The sequence below is a fragment of the Pezoporus occidentalis genome, unplaced genomic scaffold (genome assembly GCF_034315485.1).
Source record: "Pezoporus occidentalis ecotype Australia unplaced genomic scaffold, CSIRO_AGI_Poc_V1 ctg89, whole genome shotgun sequence".
In the NCBI taxonomy this organism is placed as follows: Eukaryota; Metazoa; Chordata; class Aves; order Psittaciformes; family Psittacidae; genus Pezoporus; species Pezoporus occidentalis.
This window is the reverse complement of record NW_026916253.1, coordinates 2,345,001-2,368,389: the sequence shown is the minus strand read 5'-3', so window position 1 is coordinate 2,368,389 and position 23,389 is coordinate 2,345,001. Positions and strand designations below refer to the sequence as shown.

The window sequence follows — 23,389 nt, the reverse complement described above, 5'->3', positions numbered from 1 at the left end:
TTTAACTGCCATCAATTACCTTTTAAATTTAACTTTTCTTTACATGAGGGAGCAGCTGTATATTGACAAATAGTGATGCTGAAGGAGTTCTCTTTACTATCCCACTCTCTTCTTCCTATCTAAACCAATTTGATTATTTTTTACTTCCTCTGCAGCTGTTCAGGTTATAGTTGTGGTAGTGGGGGGATAGAAGGAATCAAAATGCCTAAATCCATAGTCAATAAGTCAGTATTTAAAAAATGCATGGATATTACTTTTTAGCAATATAAAAAAATGCTTAGTTGCTTGAGAATGTAGATGGAAGAAGAAAAATTTCCTGAAGCAAAATGGTCTTGGAATAAAAGAAAATAAATTTAAATGAAAAGAGAAAATAAGTTTAAATGAAAACAAGGCTATGAGAATGTTTAATGATGCAATGCAGTTTTGTCTCATTAAAGAGCAATAGAGCTAAAAAGCAGCCTTTAGAATTTAAATATAAAAACAGATGCAAGAAAACAGACAGAAGTCAATATGTAGAGTGGATGAATAGCTCGTAGGGGGAGTCCATTAGCTGGGATCTTGCCTACCTGTTAGGCATCTGCATGTTTGCTACAGTAATGCTTGAACTATGCTTCCGGCCAAATCATAGTGTCTGTCTCTTTCTGTGGATTTTTGGCAGGGGATTCTCAGTTGTAAGCTGGCTTTCACACTGCCATGTCTCTTACTCCCTGCTGGTGCACACTGCAGGTGATATCATAAAGATATCAGACTTTTCCTTCAGTCTCCCTCTCCAGAGCTCCATGTCTTCCAAGTGAAAAAAAAAAAAAAATAGTGGAACAGAAGTATCTAAGCTGGACTAAGCAAAAGCCCTGAAGAGATATATGTTGAAATCCAGGAGAAAAAAATTTCAATATTGATAATCTGGCAATGTGATTTTTTTTTTTTTTCTAAAAATAAACTTGGAATTTGAAGTGCCTGTAAAAGAGAATCTGGACTTTCATTTTTAAAATGCAGAATTCTAGTCTTTTCCTAGTAGAAGTTTCCTTGGAAATGTAAGTTCATGCTTCTTATGAATGGAAGACTTTTAAAGTTGCTCCATTATGAAATATGAGAAAGAGAAATTGGAAAGAACTCACTTCCTGCTCCAGAGGACTGCCCGTGCCCATTTGTACCTCCTCTCTTTGACTCATCATTTAAGGCACCTTTTAACAATTCATGCATTTTTCTACAGTCCTTAAAAATTGTGAGAATTACCCACTAGTTATGACTTTACAAATAAACTATTTGGGTAATTTATTTTTGCTGTAAGAAGCGCTGGAATCAATTTCTTTAAAATTTAACATTCCAAGCTTCTACATGCTCTCATTATGTACTGTGGGATGTGGTATTGTCTCTGGTCATTGTCTTGGAGAGTTAATGTGCTTCCAGTTTTGTTAGCTTGGTTCTTACTACTGGAATAATCAAGTATCTGAAATTGTTAGATGTGCATTCCTGATGGTTCTTGTTGTTGCTTATCTTCACCTTGTGAAGGCTGCTTTCACAAGCTTCTTTTTCCATGAGTAAGTGATTAAGTGCCAGTCAGTATTGTCTTTTGGGCCATCTTGGAATTCAGTTTTCTGGAGGATGGCAAGCAGTATTTTCTTTCATATGGGAATGAAAAGCTGCTGCAGTAATCTCATGTGTATTTCTTCTGTGCCTAATTCAAGCAAAAAATACTGGGAAAGACAAAAAACTATGTCTGTCTGTAGCCTATTTATCACTCTTTTTTACAAGTCATGAGTATTTTGCATATGTGATGTTCACCCAGTGGCTACCTACAAATCCTATCTCAGATCTGTGTGCATTGCACAGTGACTGCTCTGGCCTTTGTGTTAAGTGTGGCAGTGATTGTTTTCATTAGCTTCATAATTTCTTATCTTAACCCTCCAATTTCATCAGGTATTTAAGCTATGCCTGCTTTTGGCTGTTTTGTTTAACTTCATTGAGTCATGTTTTTTTTTAATTATTATTTTTTTAATATAGCTAAAGAAAATAAATCAGGTGCCTCTTAGAAAATCTAAATATGTTTGTAGGGAATTTGACAGACTGATCGTTTGTCTATAGGGAATTTGGCAAAGCCACCATTTCACCAAATCCTGTTCTTGTTCACTGAAATCTTGCTTGAATCATGTCTTATAGAAAAAAAGCCACATTGTGGGTGATGTGCCAAATATGCTCTTGCCAAACTGGTTAAAAGTGTCTCTCTTTGTCTGTACTGTAATGTATTCAGTAGTGTGTATTACTAATAGAATAAATGAAAAATGTATTTCTTTAACACTGCCATCTTTCTCTCTGACATGCATCTTGAGATGATTTGCAAATGCTCAGTTTTGTAAGTGGCTTACAGAGGAAATCAGTTAGCCTCTAATATTATGCTGATGCATGGCCAGTTGCTTGAACCCATTAATGAACTAATCACTGATACTCTAGCAAATGGTATTCTTTCTTTTGCATGCTGCCCATTTTGTTTCAGGTAAAATCAACATTGAAAAAAAGAGAATTTAAATAGATTATGGTATTTATCCTACCTTTTTTCTTATATGTACTTTGAGAAAAATTAGAAAGTTTGCTTCAAAAGCAAAATCTTTTGTGTCTCTTTTTTATACTAAGGCAAGGTTATTAAAATCTACGCTTTGCTTTTGGCTGACCACTGAAGCTAAATAGCATCTTCTACATGTAGAACAATCTTTTAAAACAATACACTTGTATTAAGCACAAGGTAATTTTTCTTTATTTCCCTTACTATCATCACTGATTATGAAAATAGTTTTATGTAAGTACAGATTCTCTCTCCCTTATAATCGTCTACCTCCTGCCCGATTCCTTAATTAATGACATAATTCAGTGTTCTGGACATCACAATCTCTTCCAGGGTAGTGAAATATGATCAGAGCTGCCTGGAATGTGTGTAATGGACCCCCCAAGTGAAGGTCATGCCTCTGTGGTGTTTTCCTGTCTGTAGAAAAAAATACGCTCTTTATCTAGATGATTTTCATTTTTAGATTAGAGAAAGAACTATCGAAACCCTACCCAGAGAGAAAGAACACACATAAAACTTCCTAGAAACAGAAAACATCCTGGTTATCCTTCTCTTAAACTGCCTCAGAAATCTGCATCTTAATGCATGGGTTGGTAGTGCTTACTACCGAAGAATGTGCTAGAGAATTCAATTAGCATGTGCCACCCCTGTCATTTTTTCTTTTTTGTTTTGTTTTGGTTTGGTTTGGTTTTGTTTTGTGGGTTTGTCTTGTGGGTTTTTTTTTTTGGTGGGTTTTTCTTGTTTGTATTTATTTTTTATTTTTATTTTTATTTTTATTTATTTTTATTTTATTTTTATTTTTTAGAAATTTGACAGGCCAGGACAGAGAGGTTTCAGTGGTAAACCACTTAGCAGCAGTTTTGTTTATCTTTGTCATGGTTTAACTGCAGCTGACAACTAAACACCATACAGCCATTTGCTCACTCCCCGGCCCTGGTGAGATGGAGAGAATCAGAAGAGGGAAAACTTGTGGGTTGAGATCAAAACAGTTTAGCAAGTAAAGCACCTACTTGCTGGTGGGGTGGTGTGAGAAGCAGAAAAGGCCTTGACTCTGTCTATGAACTACTCAGGAATAACTAAAATATCCCTATATTATCAACACTGTTTCAGCACAAATGCAAATCATAGACCCACCCTAACCACTAGAGCAAATTAACTCTACCCCAGCCAAAACCAGCACATCACAATTTTACTTTTAAGAGTTTTAGCTTGTCTATTTAAATGTCAGAGGCAGGAGAGAGTGTGGTTTGTGCTTTATTCCACAGATCTTGACAACCAGCAGCTAGAAGCCCAGGTTAAAAAAAAACAAAAGCCTAAAATGATCCAGCGTTTCTGTGGAGTTTATCTAAATCACATATGTTTTCCAGAGTGTAATTTTTTCTTCTAGGTGGTAGAGATGTTTGCAGTAGAGGTCTACAATCGTTTACAAAGCTCCCCTAAAAATCCCCCAATCTGTTGTTCTGTAGCTCTCCAAGTTTCAGTCTATTATACAGTGGCATTGTTCCATTGCTTGTATTGAATGTGTAAATTCATACACTTCCTCAGTGAAAAGTCACTACAGTCCATTGAGGAGCTCCTGAGATTTTGCATTAAGAGTGCCAAGGTACTTTGAATACTCCTTTAACTTCTTTTCCACAGGACACGCAAGATACACAGCTCATGTTTAAATCACCTCTGCTTAAGGTAAATCTTTTCACTTGCCTTCTCTATCGATGGGTTTGTTCTAATGCCAGATGATACAGATTTTACTCCAATTTACCATCATTCACTAATCTTAATGTTTACTGTTGATGAAGGTGTAAAGATGAATGATCCTTAACACCTCTTAAATAAATGCACTGAGCCTGAAGAGGAGTATTGTCAGCTAATTTTAAAGCTGTAAGTAGGCCTGATGAATTCCTTAGAAAATAGCTGTCTAAAACTTATGAAAAATATCCTGTATTTTTTTTCTTTTAGAGTTACTGCCTTTGCTTTCTTACCTGAATATCTTCAATTTAACTGGTGAGAGCAGAGAGAGGCAGAGAAAGATTTGGTTGATATCTTGGTTGATATTCAGGGATCACCTGCTACAAGCTCAGGAGTGTTGCATCCCAACTAGAAGGAAGTGCAGCAGGAGGGCCTGGTGACCTACTCAGACAGAGACCCCGTCCCAAACCGTGGCTGTTCAGGTCTCTGGGTGCAGGGAGTGCCAGAGCCTGCTGCTGCCGGGGGAGGGAGGACAGCATTCTACCTGCGTGAGGTGTGAGCAGGTAGAAGATCTGCTTAGCCTGGTGGCAAGACTTAAGGAGGAGGTTGAGACACTGAGGACCATCAGGGAGTGTGAAAGGGAGATCGACTGGTGGAGTAACTCCCTGGCGTGCCAGTCGGAATGGTTCCAGGGAGATACCCCCCAAAAGGGGAAGGACCCCCTGCCTTCTCACACAGAGGGGGATGGCCCGAGACAGCCCCTGCCCTGTAGCTGTTGCTCAGAGGTAGGGGACCAAAAAGATGACGAGGGTTGGAAGCGAGTTCCAGTTCGACGTCATGGGAAACCCTCCCCCCTTCCTGCCCTGCTTCCCCAGGTGTCCCTCCGTAATAGGTTTGAGGCCCTGGATCTTGAAGGAGAGGTAGGTGAGAATGTGGGGCAAGGCCAGCCTACAAGGCCACATAGGAAAAGGGGGTCGACTTTGCACCTCAAGACTGCCTCTGTTAAGAAAGAAAGAAGGGTCATTGTAGTAGGGGATTCCCTTCTGAGAGGAACAGAGGGCCCGATATGCAGAGTTGACCCTCATCATAGGGAAGTGTGTAGTCTGCCTGGAGCCCGGATCAGGGATATCACCAGGGCGCTCCCCAGCCTGGTGCACCCGACAGGCTACTACCCGCTGCTGGTCTTCCAGACAGGTGGGGAGGAAGCTGCTTCCCGCAGTCTGAGGGGGATGAAGAAAGACTACAGGGCCTTGGGGAGGATGGTGAAAGAGTCTGGGGCTCAAGTGATCTTCTCCTCACTACTTCCATCTTCCACTGATGATGTGGGAAGGAATGGGAAGATTCAGTCCATAAACGACTGGCTTCGAGACTGGTGCTACAGGCAGGGCTTTGGATTCTTTGATAATGGCTGGTTTTATAGGGCACCAGTCTGGACAATGACAAGTGAGAAAGGTTTGTCTCACAGAGGCAAAAGGATGCTGGGGCACGAATTAGCAGGGCTCATTTGGAGAGCTTTAAACTTGATTTGAAGGGGGATGGGGTTGTAGCTGGGCTTGCCCCAGTGGGGCAGCACTCCAGAATTGATGAAGACTGGGAGGCCTCCTATAATCCTAGGGTGAAATCGGTGTGCTCAGCTCGCTCCCTGGAATGTCTGTAAACCAATGTGCGCAGCATGGGAAATAAGCAGGAGGAGTTGGAAACCTGTGTTAAGTCAGGAGACTATGATCTGGTGGCAATTACAGAGACATGGTGGGACAGCTCACATGACTGGAATATAGTCATGGAGGCTATGTCCTTTTCAGGAAAGACAGGCCAGCCAGGCGGGGTGGTGGGGTTGCTCTTTATGTGCGGGAGGAACTACAATGCACCGAGTTCTGTCCAGGGACAGATGACGAGCGAGTTGAGAGTCTGTGGGTGAGAATTAAGGGGCAGGCTGGCAGGGGGGATACTGTTGTAGGTGTTTGTTACAGACCACCAGATCAGGGTGAGGAAGTTGACGAGGCCTTCTACAGGCAGCTGAGAGCAGCCTCACAGTCACAGGCCGTGGTCGTCGTGGGGGATTTTAACTTCCCTGATGTTTGCTGGAAGGACCACTCGGCAACCCAGCCACAGTCCAGGAGGTTCCTCCAGTGTATGGATGATAACTTCCTCCTGCAAATGGTGGATGAGCCGACCAGGAGAGGAGCGCTGCTGGATCTCATCCTCACTAACAAGGAGGATCTGGTTGAAGCAGTAAGGGTTGAGGGCCGCCTTGGTTGCAGCGGCCATGAGATAGTGGAGTTCAGGATCATGTGTGGTAGGACTAGTAGAATACCAAGTAGAATTGCAACCCTGGACTTTAGCAGGGCAAACTTTGGCCTTTTCAAGCAATTGCTAGGGGAAATCCCATGGGCAAGGCTGCTTGAAGGTAAAGGGGCCCAAGATAGTTGGTTGACATTCAAGGATTGATTTTTCCGAGCTCAAGATCGGAGCATCCCGACACGTAGGAAGTCAAGGAAGAGGGCCAGGAGACCTGCGTGGCTAAATAGGGAATTGCTGGGTATGCTCAAGTGGAAGAGGAGAGTTTACAGGTCATGGAAGGAGGGGCTGGCCGCTTGGGAGGAATATAAGGCTGCTGCTAGAGTATGTAGGAAGGCAGCTAGGAGGACTAAGGCCTCCTTAGAATTAAACCTGGCGAGAAGGGTCAAGGACAGCAAAAAGAGCTTTTTCAAATACATGGCAGACAAAACTAACACCAGAGGCAATGTAGGCCCACTGATGAATGGGATGGGTGCCCTGGTGACAGAAGATACAGAGATGGCAGAGTTACTGAATGGCTTCTTTGTCTCTGTCTACTCTGCTGCAGGCAGTCCTGAAGAGCCCTGTACCCCTGAGACCTTAGATGAAGTCAGGCCAACGGAGCGGTTTGCCTTAGTCAATGAGGAATGGGTTAGAGATCAGTTGAGCAATCTGGACATCCATAAATCCATGGGTCCAGATGGGATGCACCCGCGGGTGCTGAGGTTACTGGCGGAAGTCATTGCTAGACCACTCTCCCATCATCTTTACCAAGTCTTGGGAAACAGGAGAGGTGCCTGAGGACTGGAGGAAAGCAAATGTCACCCCAGTCTTCAAAAAGGGCAAGAAGGAGGACCCGGGTAGCTATAGACCGGTCAGCCTCACCTCCATCCCTGGGAAAGTGATGGAACACCTTATCCTTGGTGCCATCTTAAGGCATATCAAGGATAAGAGAGTTATGAGGGGCAGTCAACATGGCTTCACCAGGGGGAAGTCATGTTTGACCAATCTCTTAGTCTTTTATGAGGAAATAACATGGTGGATGGATGATGGCAGAGCGGTGGATGTGGTCTACCTTGACTTCAGCAAAGCATTTGACACAGTCTCCCACAGCATCCTCACAGCTAAATTGAGGAAGTGTGGACTGGATGATCAGGTAGTGAGGTGGACTGTGAACTGGCTGAAGGAGAGAAGCCAGAGAGTTGTAGTCTATGGGGCGGAGTCTAGTTGGAGGCCTGTAACTAGTGGAGTGCCTCAAGGGTCAGTACTGGGACCGGTATTATTTAATATATTCATCAACGATTTAGATGAGGGAATTGAGTGTACTATCAGCAAGTTTGCTGATGACACTAAGCTGGGAGGAGTGGCTGACATGCCAGAAGGCTGTGCTGCCATCCAGCGAGACCTGGACAGGCTGGAGAGTTGGGCAGGGAGTAACTTGATGAAATATAACAAGGGAAAGTGTAGAGTCCTGCATCTGGGCAGGAACAACCCCAGGTTCCAGTATAGGTTGGGAAACGACCTGTTAGAGAGCAGTGTAGGGGAGAGGGACCTGGGGGTCCTAGTGGACGACAGGATGACCATGAGCCAACACTGTGCCCTTGTGGCTAAGAAGGCAAATGGCATCCTGGGGTGTATTAGAAGGGGGGTGGTTAGTAGGTCGAGAGAGGTCCTCCTTCCCCTCTACTCTGCCCTGGTGAGACCCCATCTGGAATATTGTGTCCAGTTCTGGGCCCCTCAGTTCAAGAAGGACAGGGAGCTGCTGGAGAGAGTCCAGCGCAGGGCAACGAAGATGATTAAGGGAGTGGAGCATCTCCCTTATGAGGAAAGACTGAGGGAGCTGGGTCTCTATAGTTTGGAGAAGAGGAGACTGAGGGGTGACCTTATTAGTGTCTATAAATATATAAAGGGGGAATGTCACGAGGATGGAGCCAGGCTCTACTCAGTGGCAAACAATGATAGGACAAGGGGTGATGGGTACGAACTGGAACACAAGAGGTTCCACTTAAACTTGAGAAGAAACTTCTTCTCAGTGAGGGTGACGGAACACTGGAACAGGCTGCCCAGGGAGGTTGTGGAGTCTCCTTCCCTGGAGACATTCAAAACCCACCTGGACACATTCCTGTGTAACATTATCTAGGTGTTCCTGCTCCGGCAGGGGGATTGGACTAGATGATCTTTCGAGGTCCCTTCCAATCTCTAGCATACTGTGATACTGTGACCTCCATGGATGGATAAGGAGCTGCTGAGGAAAATTCAAATGAAAAAAGTGGCTTGAAAAAAATGGCTTAAAAAAATGGAAGCAAGGACAGGCAGCCTGGGGAGAATACAGGGATGTTGTCCAGGAAGCTAGGGACCAGGTTAGGAAAGCTAAGGCCCAGTTGGAATTAAACTTGGCTAGGGATATTAAGGATAACAGGAAGGGATTCTACAGGTACATAGCAAATAAAAAACAGACTAGGGAGAACATAAGCCCCCTCAGGAAGCTCTCGGGAGAGCTGGATACACAGGATTTGGAGAAGGCTGAGGTTCTGATTTCTTTGCCTTGGTCTTTGCTGGCAAATGCTCTGACCAAACCACCCAAGTCTTGGAAGGCAGACACAGGGACTGTGAGAATGAAGACCTTACGCCCACTGTAGGAGAGGATCTGGTTGGAGACCATCTTAAAAAGCTGAACGTGCACAAGTGCATGGGTCCTGATGAAATCCATCCGTGGGTCCTGAAGGAGCTGGCGAATGAAGTTGCGAAGCCGCTGGCCATCATATTTGAGAAATCATGGCAGTCAGGTGAAGTTCCCGATGACTGGAAAAAGGGAAATATAACCCCCATTTTCAAGAAGGGGAAAATGGATGACCCGGGGAATTACAGACCAGTCAGTCTCACCTCTGTGCCTGGCAAAATCTTGGAGCAGGTTCTCCTGGAAGGCATGCTAAGGCACATGAAAAACAACAAGGTGCTTGGTGACAGCCAGCGTGGCTTCACTAAGGGGAAATCCTGCCTGACCAATTTGGTGGCCTTCTATGATGGGGCTACAGAACTGATGGACAGGGGTAGAGCAGTTGACGTCATCTACCAGGACTTGTGCAAAGCGTTCGACACTGTCCCACATGACATCCTTGTCTCTGAATTGGAGAGACATCAATTTGATGGATGGACCACTCGGTGGATAAAGAGCTGGCTGAATGGCCGCACGCAAAGAGTTGTGGTCAATGGCTCAATGTCTGGCTGGAGACCAGTAGTGAGGGGTGTCCCTCAGGGATCAGTGCTGGGACTGGTTTTGATTAACATCTTTGTCGGTGACATGGACAGTGGGATTGAGTGCACCCTCAGCAAGTTTGTTGATGACACCAAGCTGTGTGGTTCGGTTGATACACTGGAGGGAAGGAATGCCATCCAGAGGGACCTTGACACCCTTGTGAGGTGGGCTGATGCCGATCTCATGAAGTTTAACCATGCCAAGTGCAAGGTCCTACACCTGGGTGGGAGCAATCCCAGGCACAGCTACAGGTTGGGCAGAGAAGAGATTCAGGGCAGCCCTGAGGAGAAGGACTTGGGGTTGCTGGTTGATGAGAAAATGAACATGAGCTGGCTTCAGTGTGTGCTCACAGCCCAGAAATCCAACCTTATCCTGGGCTGCATCAAAAGCAGTGTGACCAGCAGGTTGAAGGAGGTGATCCTGCCCCTCTACTCTCCTCTTGTGAGACCTCACTTGGAGCATTGGGTGCAGTTCTGGTGTCCTCAACATAAAAAGGACATGGAACTGTTGGAACAAGTCCAGAGAAGGGTCACAAGGATGATCAGGGGACTGGAGCACCTCCCGTACGAAGACAGGCTGAGGAAGTTGGAGCTGTTCAGCCTGGAGAAGAGAAGGCTGCGTGGAGACCTCATAGCAGCCTTCCAGTATCTGAAGGGGGCCTATAGGGATGCTGGGGAGGGACACTTCATTAGGGACTGTAGTGATAGGACAAGGGGTAACAGGTTAAAACTTAAAACAGGGGAAGTTTAGATTGGATATAAGAAGGAAATTCTTTCCTGTTAGGGTGGTGAAGCACTGGAATGGGTTGCCCAGGGAGGTTGTGAATGCTCCATCCCTGGCAGTGTTCAAGACCAGGTTGGACGAGGCCTTGGGTGATATGGTTTAGTGTGAGGTGTCCCTGCCCATGGCAGGGGGGTTGGAACTAGATGATCTTAAGCTCCTTTCCAACACTAACTATTCTATGATTCTGTGATTGTATTTCATTAAAATGAGTGGGAAGTTTATCAAGCTTTCTCCTTTCATCTTTTAAAATAGAAACTGCATCTTGCCATGACTGCTGTGAGAAGAGTATTATATTTTTAAGAGGGCAAAAAGACTTATGGCAAATGATTTCCCTCCATGTTGGAAAAAGGTTAGTGATATTTCACATGGTGCTCAGATTATTTCCAGGTATTTGTAAAATGGGGATTTTTTCTTTCTGCTCTAGGTCTCTGGGCTGGTTTAGTTAAGCACTGCTTTTGTATCGGTACATAATTTGGATGAGCGATTGCAGGTTTTGATTCCCATTTCTTTTGAGTTTCTTGCCGAGTACGAAGTAGCTAGGGAATGGTTCCTATGAAATTATACAGTGAAAGTAGTGCATGAGCAATGGAAATATTAATGAACATGATTGTTTTGACACATAAGAATTAGAGCATGTTTAAATATTATACATAGTGTATGAACTGCTGACACAAAATGAGAAACATGAGATTTATATCTAACAAATATTGCTCAACTTTGGTTCTCAGATTTGAAGAAGTCAGTTTACTTAGATCAGCTTCTGTGGCGTTTTAAAGTCTCTCTATCACAGATTCAAGGCAGCCAAAGAGAATGTAAGGGTGGTTTGCTGAACTCCAAAGCCTTGTAATGTCTGAATTTTAAAAACCAGGTTAATCCACCCTAATTTGCACTACAATCCATTTGCATGTTGACAAAATGAAATTTACAGTTGCTTTCTGGCAGTGTTCAAATTTACATTTGGCATATTCTATTTTTTTTTGGCATAATATATACTTTTTGCTCTTTTGACCAATTTTTTATGCAAATAACAGTAGAAATGCAATGCATTTTTCTGATGTCCTAAAATAAAATGTAGAATTTACAGGGTTGTAAAACCATGGGTTAGAAAAGATTTAAAGGATCTTGAGCCAGGGCTATTTTTAGTTGTTTGTATGGGAATTTGCAGGATGTTTTATGCTAAGAGCTTTTAAAAGTATTTGTTTAGTAACAATGTCTGCTGTGTTTTTTCCATGTCTGATGAACTGTGCCTGTTTTAAATGGCTAGATATGATCCCAAAATTTTAATAGACAAATGTTTCTTCCTAGAAAGTGGTAAAATAGCAGCAGGAAAGTAAAGATTACTTAAAGGATAACTTCATTAAATTATTGAAATTGACTAGTGAACACTTGATCTGCTTTTCAAATTACCATTATTTCTGTATAATACAGTTCATGCTAAAATATGATTATCAGATCACTCACCATTCCACCATGTATAGGCAACTAGAACCAGAAATGGCATCTCGGTATACTGATGAGACTGATCTTGGATCAGACTGAAATATATAAATTATTGGTCCATTTAGATCTCTATATTACAACAGAATGTAGTTAGGAAAGATACGACATCATAGTAGAAGGTGGGCAAATAAATGACAAAAGTGCAACATTTCCTCATGAATTTTGTGATCTTTAGTATTTAAGTAAAAATTGCTCATCAAATATCTATTCCAAAGTCCACTGATTTCAAACAATAGAGTGTCAGAATACAGACAACCTTACTCTAGTGATTGGCATACATGCAAGCTCTAGGTTCAAATGCTGGATGAAGTAGATCTGGCTCTGTCAGGATTGCACAGAGTTTTTTTGCATTGTCTTGGCGTTTGGTCTGTTATTTCTCAATCTCATGTATTCTGACATTCTGCATGAGAATTTGCACAGCCAATAGTTAAAATACATTCATAATAGCTTGCTTTGGATTACCCAGGTGATTACTCAACCTTTAATAATTTGTTCAGCAGTCTTAAATAATTGTCTTTGGAACCTTGGAACCTTTCAAGGAGTCTGAAATCCAGTTTTCCTTGGCAGTATTTCACTTGAAGTAACTTGGGAAGAATAACCTCATTTTCCTTTATAAACTACATGTTTTGTCAGGTGAAGTTTATCAGTAAGTTCCACTGGAGGATGACTTAGGTGCTTAATTAACTTGTATGGATTATATTTTAGGCTACACTCAATCTGTGTAGCAGATGCACATACATCATGAGTTTATGGTCCTCATCAGTAGTTCCAATGAGAACTTGTTTGTTGAACTCCATGGCTTTAGCTAGGAGGAGCAAAGGCTGAGGAAGATGAAGGTGTCTTGGCTGTTACTCTGAGGTAGGTACTTATCTGCACCCAGAAATTTTAAATATTATGAGTTCTGTAACTGAGCAATAGTTGGTATTATGCAGGGATAAATACTCTTGCAGCTCTCGTAGTTTTCTGCTATTTGAGATGGATACCTTCTGTGGTTTTGTTTTCACACTGTTTAAACAAGTTAGATTAAAAAGGTGAATAATAACTATATGTATGTAGATAAGCTGTTATCTCCTGCAAAGAACTTTGTTGTAGGAGAGTAGCTTGCTTCCTGCAGAAGGTGTAATCTACACATATGAATTTACCTATTGCATTGCCTTTAGAGAATCGGTTCATTCTCTTGCTTGAGTCAGAACAGAACTGGTGATTTCATGATGTGTTAAGGCTGAAGTTGAACCCAGGATGCTGTGCTTCAGGGCAACACATCTTCACAAATCAATGAATCTGTTCCTTGTTGCCCCCCCATGGAGGGAGCTGATGACAGAGGACCATGGGCTCAAAGATGCAGCCAGGAGAGAAGTCTGCTGGCAGCAAGGATATTTTGTGTTGAAAGCTGTTGGCCTGGTGTGTTTTCCCCATTTTTAATACAGCTCTAATCTGATTAGTATGAGGGATTTCTTTGTTTGACATCATCATGCTGTTGCTTAAAGGATATGTTTTTCCCATTTGAAAAAGAAGTTATTCTTTATTTTATTTAATTAAAAATACCTCTTTCAACCACCCAAATAGAAAAGTAAAATGACTCATTTATGTGAAATATTGTGAAAATATTAATTCTTCTTTCTTTTTGATGTGAAAATATTAATTCTTCTTTCTTTTGGTGTATTTCTCACTGTGGCATATGTATGCTGTACACAGAGGTTGATAGTTGCTTATTTTGTCAGGTACATACAAGGTAACCATAGGCACCGACATTAAGCGTAAAGCTGTTTTGGCTTTTGTTTAGTTTCTTTTTATTAAAACAAAAAACAAACAACAAACAAAACAAAACCCAACAAAACCCAACCAACCAACTCTGTTTATTTTCAGATTGGTTTTAGCTATTTACTGTTTTGCCTCAGATGATATTTTGGTGCTCTTTTTCTGTCTGCTGCTGCTCCTGATGGTTTGGTGTTTATTGGAGCGCAGGAATCATGGTGAGGATATTGATCTGTGTTGGTCTTTTTCTTTTTTTTTTTTTTTGTCTTTCTTTCACATGGTCATTTAGATTGAGCCATCTGCTCGCCTAATAGTGGGGATACTGAAGAAAGACATTTTCTTCCAGGCTTACATATGAATTGTACTTTCAGATAGAGGTTATTCACTTCAAAATACGAAGATTGAACTATGATTCCATCACATTAAATAAAAAATCATGAAAAATAAATTATGTGCTCAAAAATATTTTCTTTGACGTTGTTTCTTTGCCACTGCTCTGATTGAAACTGTGGCATATGAAGTGCATCTTTTCTGTAATCACTGCTGTAAGTGGGCAGGAAAAAGGACTACCTTTATTCTACTAATTTTCCCACAGTCAACATAAAAAAAAAAGCTCTGATAAATGCCCTCTATTCAAATACTTTGCAGGATGGTTTTGTAGCGTTGTTGCTATGTGTTGTTGATTAGGAGAGTAAGGCACAGCGAGTCCATACAAGAATGTAAACAGAACCTACATAAAGTGACTACTGGTTCCTCCCACTTCAGCTATCTGATTTTTTTTTTTTTAAGCAAAATTTATGCATTTAAAATAAATCCTTAAAGCTTCAAAGTCTGAAACCAAATGGGAATAAAATATGTTGTTCCCACTCTGACAGAATGATTAAGTGGGAATATAATGAAGGTGCTAGATGATGTTGTGAATGTGGTTTAGCCTGATCTCCATCATATTCACAGATTGTTTTTTAAGGTATTTTGTTTTATTTTAGTTTATATTTTAATTTTAAGCTATGTTATATGTTATTTATTTTATTTCTTTGATTTTACTTAATCACTCTGGAAGGCACAATCACCTTTGAGTGCAAAGGGAGGAAGTTTACTATGGGTAAACTCAACAGGTTCATCTGTTCAACTGAGCATGGAGCAAGTTTGCCAGAGTGGTTCCTTGGGTGAGTTTGGTGTTACTGAAATAGCAGTGGAGTCGACAGGGCTGAGGCTGTTCTTCAAGATACTCCTGACTTCTTTCTCCTCTAGGGTGGAGCACAGTCATTTCCTGGGTTCTTTTGAGAGTTTGGGGATGGGAGATCTCTGTAGACATTACCAGATTCTAGACACTGACTTTGTTGCTCATGGTTGCCCTGTCAGAAGAAAAGTGTTTGGCTGTAGAGAAAACCTGTGCAGTCTGGCAAATGAGATACCTAGGATTTGATTAGCATGAATATCATTAATGCTGTTAATTTAAATCTTTTGGTAGCTTTGCTGCTGAAGAACATGAGTAAATCTGGTTCACGTTTGTTTTGTACTAACCTGTATCTTTTTAACCTGTTTACTGCCTCATTATTCCCCTGTGAAGAGCTGTAGTTAGATTCTTGTCATGTGCTTAGGAAGACTTGGCATGCGCTATGGCTCACTTTAAATTTTTGTTCTTTGTAACTTTTTAGCCTTCTAGCATAATGTCTCTCAAACTCTAGATTCCCTTCTGATGTCTCCAGCGGAAAAGATGTCTGAAACTCCATTACTGCAAGTACTTCTGCTTGTAGTTACTTCTACAAGTAATCCCTTTGAAATCAATAGGGAATATTCCCAGTAGTAAAGTTAAATAGTCTGAAATGTCTTGCAGAATAAAGCCTAAGGCTGGGAAACATTACAGAACGTTGCATGACTTCATTACAAAGGGCACCACCACAAAAAGAAACCCCATCTTAAATAACCACTAATGAACTTAATACAGTAAATAGTTTTATAAACTATATGATTTTCTAATTGCTCTTTATATATTTTTTTGGTGGTTGTTGTTTTTAAAACATCAACATAAATATTCCAGTTTTGAAATAATGCTTGTTTTAAGACCACTTATACAAGAGAATATCAAAACTGATCTTTGATATGTTCTGTTTGGTATTTTCTACCCTTACTTATTCTCTCCTATGTCTGTTTCCTATCCACCCGTACTACCTCATTCAGCTCCACTTATGACTATTCCTTCCCAATCCAGTTAACAACCAGCTGTTCCTTGTGAGTGTGTAGTTATGCTGTCCAATGGTATTTTTTTGAAATTAAGTAAGTGGCAGAGAAGTTTTTTTACATGTTTTTTTAAACCAAACAATGAAGTAAATAAGTACACTTTGAAAAGCAGCTCTGAGTCAGGACTTCAGTAAATTACAATTTAATCAGCAAGGCCAAGTTACGTTTGAAAACACATTTGTAAACTTCAGTAGAAACTGCTCCCATATATCTGAAGTTAGGATTTTGGCCTGCATTTTTACAGAAACAGTGCATGTTTAATATACTTTCTTCTTTTGACAACGTACATTTTCTGTAGCCACAACTTTTGATCTACATTGTTTTCTTGAGTATTTAGAAGGCTTTCTATGCTGCTGGGGACGAAAAATTAGGCCCAGATTATTCATTAATTTATGTGAAATCATAAGATGAAAATTAAAAAAATCTCTTTCCAAATCCTCAAAGGCTGAATCATGACTTGATATAAATGTCCATATGCAGAAAATTGAGCCTGGAGTATGGCTGAAAATACCTTTTTGCCCAGAAAATACAGCTGCAAAATCCTGATTCCTAGCTGATGAAATTCTTAGCTGCACCAACTTGCAGTTTGTGTTCAAGAGGCCACATGTTTTCATTATACAGGTATAAAGGAAACTGGAGAATCTGTAAAGTGTAAAGGAAAAAAGTTCTACTCTTATAGATCTTTTTCTATAGTAATTTCTGTAATGTGTAGTCGACAGCCTATAGAAATATAATATTACAAAACTGAGGTGGCAGATATGTATGAATACCATTAAATACAATTTTATAATGAAAATTTTGTCTTATGAAGGTGAAACTTTTAGATCATATTAGAATTCTAAATTTTTTATGCATAGCAATCAAATGACCTCTCTATATTGCCACATAAAGTATAGATTTAAAGTTAAATGATCCAGTCAGTCATTTAGCATTTTCTTAGGGTCATCTTTTGCCAATAACTACAGATGTTTACATATGATTTTCTTGTTTCTCTGTTTGTATTATTTACATTTTAAGAATTGAAGGAAGAATGACACTTTTAAAACTGTTTTTAATAGCCTTTGTTTATTGTTAATACCTACTGTTCCAGGCTCTTGCTCTAATGATTTTTTCCACACTGCATTGATAATTAAATTCATTCATTTTGCTGGCTGCACAATTCTTTTAAATAAAAAGTTATGGGTAATAATACCTATTATGTTGAAAGTACAAAGGAGAAAAGGGCAGATCCACAGCTTTTAGTTCAAGGAGAGCCAATGGATTTTCCAAGTTACAGGTTTAAATAAAATCAGAAATCTTGAGTCCTTCAATATACAATATAGTAATGGTAGTGCAGATTGAAGGTATAGCATTGTTTTGTTTTTCTCAAGCTATAGTGCATGCAATGTTTTTTCCAGTAAAACAGGAGCTGAGGGTATGCGATGTGTGGTCCATTTAAGGATATTTATTAATAGTAATTTCAGCGTTGGTCTTCTTAGATGACTGGAGACTATTTGCATGTTGCTACCTCCTAACATATACATGGTAGCAGTTAACCTTTTCACACCCTTTCCATTGTGAACATGTGACACTTTGGTAAAATAAGATGCATATAGCAAAAAATTTATGCTATTCTGGGATTATTTATTTGCTAATACAGCCTCTGCAATTTTTATCTATTTCATGATATTTTAGGTTTTGCAATTTTAAAATTATGTAAAAGGGATATAATTGCTAATAGAGAAGACATTCTTAGCCTCATATTTATTTATTGTCATGTTTACAGACCTCCAGAAGAAAAAACATTCTGTCCATTTAGCCAAATACGTTTTAATTTTATTTTGAAAAAAGATCAGTATAAAGGAGTAAGAATCGATATAATTTAAAATAGATAATAATCTCATTTTGTAAAATTTATTTTGTAAGTTGGAATATCACCAGTTTGCAAAAACAATTCACAGAAAATGTAATTTTGAAATAGTGATAAATAAAAAGCTTGCATTAAAAGTGGGAGAAATATAGATCAATTTGTAGCTACTTTTCAGCATCTCAGCTCTGGCTTATAAATTCTTTTGGACTCAGTTTAGTGGAATTTTCTTGATTCTTGTCAGCCCCAGAGTACCTGATTTTTGAAAGGGTGAGAATCTCTTCCTCTGAAGTAGCTCTTTTTTTAATACTGAGGTGCAACTTTCCTTCTGCTTTTTCTTCCTCTTTTCTCTCTACCTTTCACATTTTATTTGTGCTTCTTTTCTTGGTAGATTCTTGGGGTATATGAGTTCTGTTTAAGGTTATCAGGGCTGGTAGAGTCGTTGGAGTAGAGTATTGAGGAGGCTTTTGGAGTTTTGTTATTAAAAGCCAGAATTCTTTCTTTCTACCTGTGTTCTTGCAGGTGTATGGAGGGTATGAATCATAACAAAACCATAGGTCTTCATCCCGCTTTCCTCACCTGTTGGAGGGCTGATGATACAACCTTCTCCCTATGCTTTGTTCTGTCACCATTAGGCGTTGAATATTGGTGATGAAAGTGTGCTCTGGTGGGATACTGCTACCCAGCCATCTCATTTTGCAATGATATAATAAGAATACAGTGTCCCAAGTAGAGTAAGGATTATTTCAGGACCTGAAAATGCTTTATTCCTGACACTTCTTATTTAAAATATATCTACTACCTGTATTATCTTTAGTAATTCTCATCAAGCATTTAAGTACTGTGGATGATTCTGTCTTGGGTATTCTTATTTCTGAAACTTGTTAAGAACAAATGAATAACTTAAAGATCTGAGCAATAATCACTGATCCCCAAGCTGAACACCACAAGGCCTGTACCGGTGTCAAGTGCCAACACTGATGTATTTGAAAAGGCAAAGACTGAGATGCCAAATCAGACACTTCTGAACTAAGGGACAGGATACCTGTATGTTCTCCCTACTAAGGTCCATCATAGAGGGAGTCATGAGGGAGGCCAGAGAACCTTTTTAACTCATCTGCTCACACATTCTGCTATTACGAGCTCCTGTCTCAATTATTTCTGCTAGACATACTTGAGTGTTTCTTTCAGAGATAAAGACAAGGGTGTTACATCCAGCTCTTGCTTCTGCTCATATGTTGGTGTAGATAATGAAGTCCCAGATGCTAAATCTGAGTTTGTCAGAAGTTGTTAGTCAAATCCTATAGGAGTACTGAAAGCATCCCTCATGGAAGTCTGGAATCAAAGTAGGTTTGAATCAGCAGCATCAAGTTGGATGCATAGTTTCTGTTTGGTCTGACTTCTAATGAAAAGCGTATGAATTAAAGAGAGTCAATCAGAAAGGGAAAGGGCAAATAAGAGGAGCTGGTCTAACAACCACTGATAGAATCAAAACCAGAAAGAAGAATTTAAGCTAATTTTTAATAAACATATTGCAGTGGAACTCCAATTATTAAGTAGTCTGATATTGAACAATTCTGTTAATAGTGGCAAAAAAGCTTTTCTAAATGAGATGTTTCAAGTGAGTGAACTGCGGTGAATGTCTCCTTGAAACTCTATGGGGATTTGGACTTGGGCAATTTTAACAGGGAATGTGACCTTTTTATCCCAAAAGACTTACCGTCTCATCACAATTCCAAGCATCCTTGAGGTTTGGCTGAAATTTCTATATGAACAGTTTCATTTTGTAATTTCCTGTTGTGCTTAGAAAGCTGAAAATTGCAGGTGATTTTGTTACTGATTGCCTTTGTTTTCCTAATGGCTGAAATTGGTACATACTGTATGGGGTCATTGTCCTGGGAATTTCCTTAATGATAACTTATAAGAAAGTGATCTTACTGTACAAAGCTGCTAACAAGTGAGGAAAAGTGAGCATATGTGAGAGGTGTCTGCTGGCTGCTGAAACATAATCCATGTTCCTCTAATGAACTGCTGTGATCAGACTAATGTGGAGGGCAAACTTGTATCTAGACCATGTGTACGCATATATATATATAATATATACATATGCTTGTTTCAAACTGTAATTTACTACCTTTTATGGAATTATTAATGCTTTAAATACAGTGTCCAAACACCTGCTAGTGAACCTTTTGATTCTTGTGAAAAGAACCAAAACCTCTTGTGGGGAGGTGTGAATTCTTCTCTCACCTTTTCCTATAAATAGCACTCATACAGTTTGTAAACCTTGTCTGATCTAAAACCATGGCATATTATTATGAAACATGAGGAAATCTTTATCTGTTCACTTGATCCATAGAGAAGAGAGGGAGGGAGAAAGAGCATGTGACAATTAAATGTCGCTGCCTTCTCTGGAAGGTGAGAACCAGTTATTCACCTCCTCCTGCAACGTATACATAGGTGGGAAAGGTTTACTGCTGTAGTTGAAGGTCTCTCCTATCACCTGCAGTTTTTTTTCATAGAAAGAGCTTGGGTTGCCGTTGGATTCTTCCCCACTTACACAGTTAAAGGTCTTTCTGAACTCTGACGTTGGCTCCTACTGAGGGGGAAGGCAAAGGGGCCTCTAAGTGTCTGTGCAATAAGGCCTGCCTGTGAGCCTGTACAGCATTGTTGTAGATGCTGTTCTGCAGCCTTAGCTTTCCTTTCATCCTGTGGGACATGCCCTGCCTTATAGGGTGATTTCTATCGAGAAACAGTAAGTTCCTTAAACAAAAAGAAGTCTATTCCCACTTGCAGGGTTCATAAAATTGGAAGTACCAGGACTGTATATCTCACTGTTGCAGATATTCTTTAAAAACCCTCTCTAAGTTTGCATTTCAGAAATGTGTGGAGATTTAAAGAAAAAGGAGATGCTGGAGAATCCTTTGAGGATTTCACATAACTCAGTATATTTTCCAGGCTGAAATATGATTTATGTTACAACATATTTGTGAAAACCCAATTTTGATATTTAGTGTTGTGTCTATCCTAATAACTAGCTATTTTCCTGGCTTCCTCAACAGGGAGAACTAAGAAACAAGAAGAAATTATCTAATTGGTGGTAAAATCACAGTGTAGTCTTACTTACGAGGAGAGGATTACTGCAAGTCTTGTTTCTTGGATGAGGGAGTTTTGTCGACTATCTTATTTTTGCAATTTTGCAGAGACATATGCAGTGAAAACTCTATACTGCATCCTTTCTGCATTCATAAATAACCATTCTGGATGTTTTAGGTTCTAATAACTTATGCAGACAAAGGCAACTCTAGTAAGAAAGATGTTTGTGTTGAAGGTATTTGTGTAACTATGACTGCAGGTGAGAGATCTGTATTCTGTGCCAAGTGCTATCTTTTCCTAATATTTCTAGTACTTGATCTGTGTTCCAGTGAGTTGGTGTTTCAGTGTATCGCTTGCTTCACAATTTCTCAACTTTTCTTTGTGAGCAGTGAATGTCAGTAAAAAAAGGCAAAACCATTCTCCAGCAAATTAACCTACTTAAATCTGGAAGATATATGGAAGTGTTATACTTCCTCCTATCTAGAGTCTTTTTGCAAAAGTTAAAGGAATAATATAGTAATTTGTTTTATGTGAGTGTAATGCACTATTTTGAACAAGAATGTATCAAATTCCTATCGTCAAAAGGAACTGGCTAATAGGCTGTTAAAATGATTATTCCATCAAATTATATTACTAGTTAGCTGTTAATGATTAGCATCACATGGTTTATATTCAAAGTTTATGCTTACATATTTTTTTAAATGCTAAGTTGTTGCTTATTTCAGCCTTAAGAAATATTGGGAGTATGATTAGCAGAAAGAGAAATGGTCTTTGTCTAAGAAGCAACTGATTGTTGTTAGTATGAAAGTGTCTTATCTTTTACCTTTATAATTCTAATAAAGAACATTTAGGAATACAATTGACAGCTGAATTTGTCCAATGAATATGCGTTGCTTGCATACAGTTCCAAAAATACAACTTCAGCTATTTCAGAAATAAATTCTCTTTCCCAGTTCCGTGTGAGTTTGATAAAATTAGGTCAAAGGAATTTTCAATTGAAAACAGTACTTTGTCATATTATCTACAGCACATCTAGCAAATTTATAAATCTAGTGCTCATTTGTGTAAACTTCCAGGTCATAATGAATGGTTTAGACAACATTATCATCAACTTCCTACAGGTGCAGCTGTGGAAATCAGTGACTTCAATCAAAAGCCTCTGTCAAGTTTCACCGCACTGTCATTTTTTTACATTCAGGTTTTGCTGAAATTAGCCCCCCCCCCCCAAAAAAAAAAAAAAAAAAAGTAAAGCAACCAACCGACCAACCAAAAAAAAAAAACAAAAAGAAAACCCCGACAATTCTGTAAGTGTCTTTACATCACTTCTACCTTTGGGTGGTGCTTTTGAGCAGCGCTGCGCTGTTCTTTTCAAGGCATTTAACTGCATTCATATTTTTACAATTTATACTAATACAGTATTTCTTTCATGATATTATGGAGTTAAAATTGCACTGTGTGTTTTAACACACATTACAACAACCTCTTAAGGCAAAAAAGTAAATTCATGCAAATGAGTTATAGAAAGTGGAAAGATTTGTGCTGCTTCATTCATTGCAGAAATAGTTATTGGGAAACAGGCGTTTTCCTTTTGTGGACTCTGTATGCTTACTGTGTCTCATGCAATTTGTCCGTTGCTAATAGTTATCTTTTGAACAGTAATCTTGAAAGGGATTATAAAAAGTTATGACGAAAGATGATGTGGCTGATACAGCTTGCTTTACATTATTTCATTTGTTTCATTTGTGTCTTTAAAATATTGTTGATACAGCTCATTCATGATACATCTCATGCAACTTGCTTTGCTAGTATCTGAAAATTAGAATAAATGAAAAACTTTATATTATGAAGTTATTTCCTCCTACATTTCCTAATTTTATAGTACTTCATATGCCACTGGCTTTCTAGGCATTCCTACAAAACACTGCAATTAAAAACCAGTAATATTCAATATAACAGTGGTCCCTTTTGAAGAATTCTCTGTGTATTAAAAAAAGTGAATTTATAACTAGTGAAGTCACAGTACCTTGTGAAGCTGAGGCCAGGGTTTCTCCTGTGTTCAGTCACAGGAGCAAACTACCCACAGTTCCCTCCCTGTCTGCTTTCAAACTGGCAAGTCTCCGTGACCTGAGAAACCACTTGTTGCCAGCAAAATCTTTTTGTAATGAGCCATAGAAACCTAGATCCTGAGTGTTTCCTGTTCTTTCCTTAGGGGTGGTGGATACTTTGAGCTCTGTTAAATTTGAGGGATATTCATTAGCTCATGAGGATAAACCTGTATTTTGTTAATGTTTTCTGACTTATTTGCTACTGTGTGTTTCACTTTCAAGTGGTTGTGTGCTTTTTTGTCTTTATGTTACTACCGTCAGTGCTCATGTAACTCTTTTACAAAAAA

General features: G+C 39.6%; 1 long non-coding RNA gene across 2 annotated transcripts; it reads left to right on the top strand.

Moving 5' to 3' along the window:
* The first annotated feature begins 3,380 nt into the window (after positions 1 to 3,380).
* LOC134156646 (uncharacterized) lies at positions 3,381 to 18,630 on the top strand. 2 transcript variants are annotated; one of them, XR_009962005.1, is made up of 4 exons: positions 3,381 to 3,526; positions 4,196 to 4,240; positions 10,812 to 10,908; positions 18,424 to 18,630. It is a non-coding gene; the product is annotated as an uncharacterized LOC134156646 (long non-coding RNA). The 2 variants fall into 2 exon arrangements; XR_009962006.1 differs by lacking the exon at positions 18,424 to 18,630 and adding an exon at positions 12,526 to 12,634.
* The last annotated feature ends 4,759 nt before the right edge of the window (positions 18,631 to 23,389 follow it).